This window comes from Egretta garzetta, unplaced genomic scaffold (genome assembly GCF_000687185.1).
Source record: "Egretta garzetta isolate BGI_Z169 unplaced genomic scaffold, ASM68718v1 scaffold260, whole genome shotgun sequence".
NCBI lineage: Eukaryota > Metazoa > Chordata > Aves > Pelecaniformes > Ardeidae > Egretta > Egretta garzetta.
The window spans coordinates 2,832,034-2,842,086 of NW_009258662.1; positions in this window are offsets into that span (position 1 = coordinate 2,832,034).

The window sequence follows — 10,053 nt, forward strand, 5'->3', positions numbered from 1 at the left end:
CTGGACCCAATATAGACCCCTGGAGTGCACCACTAGATACTGGCCTCCAACTAGACGTCGTGCCCCTGATCACTGCCCTCTGGGACTGGCCATTCAGCAAGTTTTCAATCTACCTCGGTGTCTGCTCATCCAGCGCATGCTTCAACAGCTTCTTCACGAGGAGGATCTTGCGGGAGACAATGTTTGGAAGCCTTACATAAGTCATAGAATCATAGAATTGTTGAGGTTGGAAAAGACCTTTAAGATCATCAAGTCCAACCATTAACCCAACACTGCCATTAGTCCAGGTAGACAATATCCGCTGCTCTCCCATTGTCTACCAGGCCAGTCATTTCATCGTAGGTTATCAAGTTGGTCAAGCATGACTTCCCCTTGGTGAATCCATGCTGACTACTACTGATGATTTTCTTTTCCTTCATTAAAACAGTCTCCAGGACTAGCTGCTCCATTTTCATTTATCTTAGAAATAAATGAAAATTCTCTAGGAATTGGAAAAGAGCAAGAGCATCCATCTGCTTACAGATGCATCTAACATTGATAAAGTGTTCCTGAACAGCTACAAAACTATAAATCTGCTCCTTCCCCCAGTAAAGCGAGAGCTGCTTGTGATTGCAGAGAACTTACATTGCTTACAAGCACCTTCTGTACCAGTAAGCGCAGTATTATGTGGTAACGATGGACTCCTTAGGAGAATTCATACCTTTAGGTGATGAGGCAGTTGTCCTTAAATGAGGAGCAGGGCTTGATTACGTTAGCAGTCTTAATTTGCCGTCAGCTGAGCAATGAGAGTGTCCAGCCTGTCTGCAGCTGGAGGCTTTCTTTGCTACTTTGAAACCCCCTCTGTTTTTTCAGGTGCTGTTTAGATTTCTAAACCTTACGTTTGCATTTCTATATGGAAGGAGACCCTTCAAGAGAGGCAGGCACTGTGGTGGGTTGTTGCACCACCACTTCTAGAACCACCCGCTGGCCAGACTCCAGCTATACTTCTTGGTGGCAGTCAGCGCCTGAGTCGGGGCTTCAGAGGAAAGAATTGAGCTTTTGTGAAATTTTGGATCTGTCAGCCAGGACATTGGGCTTTCTGCTGTGTTGGGCTGTGGAAGAGGTGAGTTTTCCATAGATGGGCTTGGCAATTATTTTTTTAGAGTAGTGCCTAGGCTTGGGAATTTTTTTGGTGTGTCCTAGAGGTAAGACTTCTAATGAAGGACTTCCCTCTTGCCCTGTGTTGCTGAAGGTTTTATTCTAGCTGCATAGCAGATAAAGAGCAATCCCACACCCTTTATCACCTAATCAGTTTGATTTATGTGAAACTGTGTTATTATTTTTCTCATGTCCTCAGAGCCTGCCCTCTCCTTTGAAGCCCCGTGCATGGACTTTGAAAAACATGAAGGCTTTGAGTCAGTGCTAGACTAAACCCATGGCCAGGGAGGCACCCCTGGGCAGCAGGCAACTGACCCCTTGCAGCATATTCCCCCAGAGTGTGATGGAGGCTACAAAACAGCAGAAATACAGAGTGGTCCTTGTATCTGCTCTGTGAATAGAGGCTGCTGCTGTCCAAGACTCCAGCACTGGTTTCTCTTGAATGCTGCAGGACCAGTCACGAACAAGCCTGGTGCTGTGTGACCATGGAAGAACAAAAGCAATTCCTGCAGAACATTGTTCACACACCAGCACCAACTTCTGGTTATCAGCTGTGGAAGGGACTTTGGCGAAGTCCAGCTGGAGATGGTCAGGCAGCTCCTGGCAGGACGCGTGAGACTTGACTCTGTGTTTAATATGTGAACCTCATCTCTCTCCTCTTTTGGCCCAAAACTGCATTTCAGGCAGCTGTTTTTCACCTGCGATGGGGTTCAGTGGATAAATACACCTGCTTTTCCTTTCTCTGAATGTTGGCTCACTGTGGTCTTCTGGAGAAATGACTGCTTGAGCTAAGGAGATAGGGTGCTGGTGCTGAGGGTAACGCGTGAGAGATGTTTGTGGGTATTTTGAGGTGTTGGTTGATTGAATAACTGGTCTGTGTGTGAGAGGATTCAGATCTTGTGGGAAGGCTCTCATCTCTGCCTATTATGCATTTGCAGAGTGAGCTTGAAAATTAAGCTTTTCCCCAAAGGACTGCAGTGATGTTTTACGCAGGACAGAGGATAATAGGATTTTTCAAGGATGCAAACACTGGAAATTATATGAGCTGCTCATAACATCAGTCAGCTCCAGACCCTGTGGTCCTTAACCCCTGGGCAGCTCTAGATGTAATCATAGATACTCATGTCTTGTGTCAGGAGCAACAAATGAGTAGCTGCTCCTTTCTCCTCCTTGCTGAAGAATATGTGAACTCTGCAACTTTGTTTAAATGAGCATTTAGGATGATAATATCACCTTTCTCCTTCTGCAGGCCCATGGGTTAGATGTGCTGTTTGCCTTGAATGTCCAGGGTGATCTTACCTGCTATTTACTGCAAAAAAATCTTTTGTCACTTGAGATGCAACTCAGCAAGTTAGTGGTGAGCAGGAGGAAATGGAGTAAAGTCTGCAGGACATCTAGCTGCTGAAAAAAAAGTGGGCAAACCTAAAGTCTTCCACTTTTATGTTCCTCGAGAGAGAAAAACAGATGACAAAGCCCTTGGCCGTATGCCTGTGCTTCATAGCTTACCTCCAGATAGCCTGGAGAAAAGGAGAATGAGGGGAGACCTTATCACACTCCCTACAACTGCCTGACAGGAGGGTGTAGTGAGGTGGGGGTTGGTCTCTGCTCCCAGGTAAAGGGCGATGGGACAAGGGGAAATGGTCTCAAGTTGCGCCAGGGCAGGTTTAGGTTGGACATTAGGAAAAATTTCTTCCCCGAAAGGATTGTCAAGCACTGGAAGGGGCTGCTCAGGGAAGTGGTTGAGTCCCCATCCCTGGGGGTATTTAAAAGCTGGGCAGACGAGGTGCTTAGGGACAGGGTTTAGTGGTGGGATGGCAGGGTTAGGGGAACGGTTGGCCTTGATGATCTTAAAGGTCTTTTCCAACCTAAACAATTCTATGATTCTGTGAATTGTGCAGTAGCTGACAATAAAAACGAAGGTGACCCTGGAGTGAGCTGTGCTCCTTTAGTGTTCTCGCTGTCTATGTAAAAAGCATTCCTGGTAGCTTTCTCTACACAGGAGCAATCCCACAGCATTCCATACTGGCAAGCAAAGTCCTACTTGAATGGGGGGAAAAATGGACATTGAGGTGGAAAAGCTGCAATGGAAGATCAGAGAGGTGAAAGCCAAGGAAACCACTGCCATTAATTGGAGAGGGGATAGCATGCACGCTTCTGCAGATTTTTCCTCTCGTATCTGCTTTCTCTGACTTTGATCCCTGCTGAGCTCATGATTGAGGCTTTATGGAGTTTCCTTTCTTTTCATTTTCTTTTTAGCATGAGGGAATAGGGAAATCCCAAAGCATCAGGATTCAAGCTGCGTTTCATTCCAAGAGCCTTATGTCTTGTATCCAGGCGGTGTTAGCACATGCTAAGCTTTCAGCCCTGTAGATGTGGGTGGCAGGGGGTGAGAGACCAAAGCTCTGCTCCCACTGGACCGTCTCTCCTGTGCAGGATACCCCGTTGCCCTGCTTTGGCAGGCCTGAAGGCTGGTGCTTCCCTGCCCATCTCCCAGCAGTTGTAGCACAATCTCTCCAGCACTGCCTTTGGTTTACAAGATAAAGCAACGAACGTCGGGGATGGCTAAAGCAGGCACTGCAGCTTTTGCAAGGATGCTTTAAGCAGCACATGCGTAAAGCCCAAGACAACCTCAGCTATATGGAAAATAGGATCTTTCCCAGGAAGATGACTAACCCTTTCCTTGCTTCTCTCCCACTTCGTATTGCTCCTGTAGGAAGAATGCGTTTTTTTCCAAAGCAGCTTTTAAGCATCTTGCCACTTGGTAGCCCTTGAGTTGTTTTTCCTCTCCCAGTCTCTAAGGTGTGATCTCTAGCCTCCACTTGAGAGCTTGCAGCTCGTCAACAGCTCAGGAATCCACGTGTCCTGCCAAGACAAAGGTCTTCAACTCATCGCAGATTTCTCCACCTTTTGCCATGGGCAGAAAGCTGGGTAGCTTTTTGGGGCTTCATTGCTTTGAACTTGTAAAACTTGCACAGCAACTGTGAATCAAAACTTAAATGATACTCCAGCAAAGCACACAAGGCTCCTCCAGCACCCGCTCCTCGTGTGACGATGGGAAGAGAAAACTCGTGGGGTTTGTGTCATTCTAGTGAAACACTGGAACGGGTTGCCCAGAGAGGGGGTGGAGGCCCCATCCCTGGGAACATTCAAGGCCAGGTTGGACGGGGCTGTGAGCAACCTGATCTGGTTAAAGGTGTCCCTGCTCCTGCAGGGGGGTTGGACTGGATGGCCTCTAGGGGTCCCTTCCAACCCAAAACATTCTATGATTCTATGATTTGACACACTTCAGGAAAATGCTGGGACTCTGCGATTGTAGCGATGTGGCATTATCACTGGGAGAGGAACTGGGCTGGAGCAATTCCTAATGACTCCTCTTCCCTCTTTGTAGGAGAAGGTGATGCACTCACCCAGTAAAATTTAAAGACCTTTTTGGGGAAGTAATCATATGGCAATGAAGTATACTCAAACCAGGATTCAGGTCTTTGCTTCAAGCACAAATTTAAGGGGAAGACCCAGGCATGTGCAGCCCATCTCCCCATACCACACCAGCTAAAGCTGTGCACATCATCCCCTGTAACACAACGCAGTTGCTTCTGCAGATGCTGTCCCAGAAGTATCGCATCCACCTGCGAGGGCTCAGCTCTGCTGAGGAAGTCAGGAATTTAGGCCTAATAAGGAAATCAAGTAAGTCCTGAACATATCTCCAGCCATCAGAGTGCCATTCATTTATTCCCCCCTGCCCCTTTTCTCCACTTTGCTTAATAGCTGATCAGTTCAAAATGTGTTGCTTAGTTTTATTTCTATCTAGCAGGTTGCTTTCTTCATGGGCAAAGCCTGATGGTCTTTGTTTTTCCTGCAGCACTTCTGCAGGCAAAGCTTGGGGAACGTAAAAGCCAGGAAGCTTGAGTCTACTATCGGTTTTTATATTAAAAAATCATGAAGTTGGCATCATAAAATCAATACATGCTTTTTTTCTGATTAAAAAAACAAAGGGGGATGGGGGGAGGATTTAACTGCATGGCAAGGATTTGCCTCACCAAGCCTGGACTGTGTGAAATAGAATTGATTATTTGTCGCTCTGGATGCCTGAGCGATGGAAGGATGGAGATGTTTCTCCAAAGTGACATTTTCTCTTCAGTGCCAGGTCAGGCTGTGGTAGCAGTTCAAATGGAGAGGGGAGACGGAGTTTCCTGCATGGGAAGAGTAAAATCACATTTAGAAACCTGCTCCAGCAGGCAGCTGCAGAAAAGCCACTGTGTATCTGACAGTGGGTGGTGCTGCTGCAGTAATTACTGCATGCAGGTCCCTCCTGGGAAAGGCCAGCTGGTCCCCTTAATGGGACCTTTCTCTCCAAAACCCAAAAGCTGATGACTGTGCAAAACAGGAGATCAGGATCCGGAGCTGTGCAAGGGACCAACAGCACCAAGTCTTTGACCCGCATATCCCTAATCCAATCTTCTCTCCACACCTTTATAGAGCACCTAATCTTTGTGATATGAAGATGCCAGCTCTAATACCAGAGGTTAGCAAAAAGTAATCTGTCTAGGTCAGGCTGCAGTGTACGTGGGGCTTGGCTGGAAAGTTTCCAAAAGCTCATCATTCCCTGTCCCTGCTGCATCCTAAGCCCGGATGACCTGCTTCTGCTACCCACTCTCCCAGCAGAAATGGCATTGCCTTTGCTAAAAAAAAAAGGTGACGAGCCGCTCTGCAACGTTCCCTTCTGCTAAATTTGCAAGGCTGAAGCGTCAGGTTTGTGATCAACATCGGGGAGAGCTCGCCCTGTGAAAGGGAGCTGGATACCAGGTGTCTTTGGCTGCTGGAGCACGGGACAATTAGCAAAGTCCTTGAAAATGTGGGCATGGGCTGAAAAGAGAAGTCTCGGGGCTATAAAAAACTCGCTGCTGGTCAGTGACTGGTGGAACCTTGAGCACTAGGAGAGACTGGCTTAGGCGTAACAGCAGCAGCTCAGCAAGAAAACAGCTGAGCAGGGGGATAAGGGGCCTGATGCTGCCTGGGAAAGCAGCACCTTCAAGCATCGTGTAGCCCAGGGGCTGAGGCCAGAGGCGAAGAGCCTGCTTGGGCATGCAAGCATCTTATAAAAGGACAGAATAGGATTATGCAAGCCTGACTGATCATGTAAGCATGTCCCATGGCATACCCAGTGCCAGCAATTATGAGCACCCTGGTCTGTCTTGGGTTTGTGCCACGCAAGCCGTTCAAAATGTTATAAATACCTTAAATGAGCTGTTTGCATTATTATTTGCTTGTGGAGAGTACAACCCTCGTAGTGAAGGAGATCCCCACGACTGCTTCTCAGGCTGAAACGACTGCGTGGCTCCAACCACGGCACCGGCACCCTTGTCTCGCAGACTGCTACCACCCCTTATCTTACTGCACCACTAACTGGAAAGAGAGGTCAGTTCAATGCTGATTTCCTGGCTGGGCAATCACTGATACGAAGATCCATTCCTCCCTGTACAGGCAAAGATGTTTCTGCTTCCCTTAGGTACATGCAGAAATGCTGAGCAGCTTCGCCCGGCCGAGCATCCCATCTCCCACGCCCCTTGATACAAACCCTGGCTGTGCACATCTATTGATTCGGTGCAAAGGGGGAAAGGAAAGTTAAATCTCCATCTTGGCCAAAGAGGGTTTTTCTGGGGTTAAAGACGAAGCTGAGGGCTGCAGTCACAGCACCTCAGCCAAATAGGGATTTTAAACCTGGGAGAAAGGAAAAAGGCCTCCTCACTGGATTAGTTCTAACTGAACAACCCCACTGAAATATTAATGGTCATTAAATGATTCTTGTCCTTCCTTTGGAGGCTGCTTCCTCCAGGACACGGCTGGGAAAGATGCCCACGAACATCGCTGCTGCTGGTGCCTCTCCCACGGAAACCAGCGCTTGGGAAGATCTTGAGAAGCCATCTGGACCATCCCTCAGCCCTGGGGCAGGATCAGTGCTGGCTAAGACCATTCCCAGCCTGTTTGCCCAACCTGTTCCTAAAACCTGGAGCAATGCTGAGCCACCCGCCAGCCTTTCTGAATGCAGCCCGGTGTTTGTGCTCTGCCAAGAGGAGAGCTGTCCTCATTTCACCATCCCGGACCATATTTTGTTCAGTTTCTTCTAAACCTCATTTTGGGACCAGCTTGCTTCTCTGTTTTTCTTTCTTTAATTATTATGATTATTACTTTTATGTCATTCTTTTTAGATCCCAGACAGAAATGCTGTTGAACAGTGAGTAAGGGGTGAAAATTCTGGTGCACCAGGAATCCATAGACTGAAGGCTTACCTGTTTATTTAAACTGCCTGGCACCACTTAGCTGCCCCAGGCACTTCTGTGGGTGAAAAAACAATAGTATCTAATACAGGGAATGAGGCAACAAGCCTTGGCTGGAGCTTGGAAGCTGCTTTCTAGAAATTGCCCATGGGGAAAATGGAGAGCAGATGTGTGGAGACCATCTGTGTGGTTCCATCTGAGATCTTTCTAGCCCAGTGCACAGAGCAACTGGAGAAAATTCCAGATATCAACCAGATACTTTATTCACTCTGGTTTCCTGGGGACCAGATTCAACGGAGGATGTGGCTTGTAAGCCTCTTCCCTTGAAGAGCTGGGTCCCAGGTGATTGGCCTTGGTTTTGCTCATGGGATGCAGGGGAGAAGTAGGCACTTCACTGCTGAGCAGGTACCTCTTAAATCCCCAAACACTCCTGGAGCAGCAGGAGTAGCCCTCCATCCACTCAGCTGTCCCAAGGCTGGCTGCTCTCTCCGGGCTTATTTCAGCCTTTGCACCATTTCAGCCTCTCTGCCTCCCTGATGATGGAAGCACCTTAACGGGGACGTCAATCACCAGCCTCTAATACAGGACCTGATCGTGCCTACAGTGCTCTAACATGCTCTTACCAGGAAGGTTTTGGAGCTGAACTGGTGAACTGCTTGCAGAAAAAAAAGCAACTCAGGAGTTAGGCACCTTCCCAGCTATGCAGGCACTGAGCAGGATGTTATGAACAACAGATTTGGACATGTGCATCCAAATGTTTAGGGCAGGGACTGTGCCCCTGTCCTGGGCACTGGGGAGGCCGCCCCTCTAATGCTGGGGTCAGGGTTGGGCCCCTCCCTCCCCGAAGGACCTGGGGGGGCTGGAGCGTGTCCAGAGAAGGGCAGCGGAGCTGGGGAGGGGTCTGGAGCCCCAGGCTGCTGGGGAGCGGCTGGGGGAGCTGGGGGGGTTCAGCCTGGAGCAGAGGAGGCTGACCAAGCGCGAAGAAGGGAGATTTACAGCTGAGGTGGCCCAAATTCTTCATCAGTCTTCAAGGGGCAGCATAGCTCCCCTGTGACAGCTTCGGGACATGGTTTAGTGGTGGGATGGCAGGGTTAGGTGAATGGTTGGGCTTGATGATCTTAAAGGTCTTTTCCAACCTAAACGATTCTATGATTCTAAATGTGGATTTTGATGGACCTGATGCCCAAGTTCATTACTGGGTCTAACCCTGAGCATATTGCATTTTTTTTTCTTTTGCCAGGCCCTAGAATCCTGTGATGGAAATATTCCTCCAGAGTTGAACTGCTGATCCTCATTTATCCCAGGCAATAAGACCATAATGATCTTTTTTGTGTTTTATAGAGATTTGGAGGCTCATCACTTCGAGGACAAGCACTTGTTGCCCGGAGTACAGCAGTGGGTTAGAGTCGAGCTCCTGTTCCTGCCGGGGGCAGATCAGCAGAGCTCCCAGGTGGTAGACAAGCAATGAGGCCAACAACTGGTGGGCAAAAAAAGTTTTATCAGCAAGATAACAGCATGTCCTTCCTCATGCCATGGGGATCCAGGATGCTTGGAGACACAGCGTTAGGTTAGGCTGCCAGCCCTCACAGGAGGTGCCAGCCCTGTGCCTGCTCCTGCCTGCCTGGGGCCGGATCCTGCCCAGGTACCATGATGAGTAGATGCTGGCACTTGTGAGCAGCTCTGCTTGCTTGGGCTCCCCGAGCAAGCCAGGGCAGTGCTACGCTCTCCTCCCTCTCCCTTTAGTTGCTTCCCATTTCTCAGCCATGAGCTGTGCTGGGACGGCTGTGAGGAGAAGCCAGGGTCATGCGGTGCAAGACACTGTGCATGGAGGAGAGCTCACTGGTCTCCAGCAAGGGGTGGAAGGAGTCTGAAGGACACAGAGGGGCTTCACAGGCTCTGGACTAGCATTGGGCTTGCTGAACTGCCTCCAGAGAGCACTGGCTGCTTCTGCTGGAAAATGCAATAAAAGGCAGGTTGCCGCTGAGCCACCCTGGCCTCGGGCATGGCTGGGGTGTCCTTCTCCTGCACGTGGGTGTTGGGCCACGTGGAGCAAAGAAGGACTCTGCTTTACCTGCTGGGCCATGTCTGGCAGTGGCACGTGGACACCTAGCCCAGCTGCCTTGAATTTTCTCAGCCTGAGGCCCTTTAGGGTTGCTAAATAGCCTGGGAAATCCCATTTTTGGATTATTTTTCACCAAGAAAATGGTTGCCTGCTCAATTTGCTTGGGCAGACACCCAGCCCCAGCATGTCCTGCCATGTTCCCTGGGGACAGGGTAGAAACCAACTGCTGCAACTGGTTCCAGTTGCTAGAAGGAAGCCCAGCAGCCCATGCCACCAAATCTTCTATGCTTTTATCCCTCACACGGTGCTGAGGCTCAGGGCTATCTCCATGTGCATCAGACATCCCCCCCCAGAGCAGGGCACAGACAGCAATGCCATGCGAGCCATTGATGTCCCTGCCATCCGTGCTCTCATAACAGAGCCTGAGGGACATTTTTTGGAGCTCTCCTCACTCACTGGCTTCAACAGGTTTCTCCAGGTGGGTTTAAGCCAAACCTGGAAGACTCCGCACTGGAGTGGATGAAGAGTGCTCACCTCCACCATCATGGTGGTCTGGATGGGGCTGGAGCATGCGGTAGA